This window comes from Octodon degus, unplaced genomic scaffold, assembly GCF_000260255.1.
Source record: "Octodon degus isolate 3935 unplaced genomic scaffold, OctDeg1.0 scaffold00463, whole genome shotgun sequence".
Taxonomy (NCBI): domain Eukaryota; kingdom Metazoa; phylum Chordata; class Mammalia; order Rodentia; family Octodontidae; genus Octodon; species Octodon degus.
In genome coordinates this window covers 44,276-45,686 of record NW_004525039.1, presented here as the reverse complement: position 1 = coordinate 45,686, position 1,411 = coordinate 44,276, and positions in this window count along the sequence as shown.

Genomic DNA, 1,411 nt, shown 5'->3' with positions numbered 1-1,411 from the left:
AATTCCAATTATCCAAGAAGAATCAGTGGATTTTGAAAAATTAAAATATAGATTTTCAAGTAAATGATCTGAGAGCATCTTTCAGTGATGTCACAGGTTCCCAAGCAGCTTCTTTCAGATTTGAATAGCAGAGAAAAGGATGTTGAAAGGGTTCTCCTTAATTAAATGATAAAAATAATAAGTAAATAAAAGATTGAAGGGATACATATGTTTAACCTAATTTACACATTATATAGTGCCTTACTGCCTCAAGCGTGACTCGGAACCTCACTGATATATGCTATTTCTATGTATGTCCAGTTTATTTTTCAAGAAAAGTGGTGATAGCTCACCGGGGCTCAGCTGCTCCCCCTAGCGGCAGGTTTTCTCACCCACTGCTCCTCCCCCTGCCCCTGCTGGTACTGTCTTCTCCTGGCATCTCTCTCATGGAAGCTGCTTGTCTCACAGAGCAGACCCGGCCTCTAGAACTACTAACGTGGTGCTGCAATGCACCAGCAAAATAATTGCCAAAATGTTAATTTTGCTTCTTTTTGCTTTTTGAAGTGAGTCATGACTTGGACTACACCAATGTGAAGAGGACTGTCCAAGGGTGCACAGCACTAAGGGCACAGTGGACGTTTCTTGTAAGTACTAGAGCACACACATTCCAATGACCCACAGGCCCTGGCGAGCTAGCAAACCACAGTGCACGCACCGAGACTGTCCAGCCTGTATGAATTTAACCCTCAGGTACAGCTCGTCCACCTTTCCTTAGTTCTGTGCCCTCGCTGCCCTCCCACTGCAGGTGTCTGGCCTGCTTAGTGCTTGCAGCTCCGTCCTAGTTTTCTTTCTACCTGTCCTTGTACCTCCTTCAATCCACCATTAAGGTTAAGACATTCACAGCAGAATGACCATGTGTACTGTTTTTACATCTTTTTCATGAAATATTTTTTAGTTTTGGAAATGATTATGATGAAAATGTCATAACACTGGCATGAGTTTAATTTGTTAAAATAATAATGACACAAATATTACTAAACTAGTAGTAAAAGTCAATGAAATAACGTATGCTACATAATGATAAATGTTACATACATATAGTACTTAAGTGAAGTTTTAAGAGTACCTTAACATTTTTATACATTTTCTATCCATCATAAAATTTTGAGATTATTATGGCTTTTATATGAAAACACCATTTTCTCTAAAAATGACATTTTATTGATATACATTTACATATATACAATTCAGTCAGATGTGTGCAACTCTTCCCTGAAGTTTTAGTTCGTGTATCTGTATCTCCATCTTCACATCCACGTGCACATCTACGTATAGCACCAGGGATGACCTCATGTATACACTGTGTAATGATCAAATTAGGGTAAGTGGGGCTGGTGAGATGGTTCAGTGGTCTAAATCACCTACTTAGAAC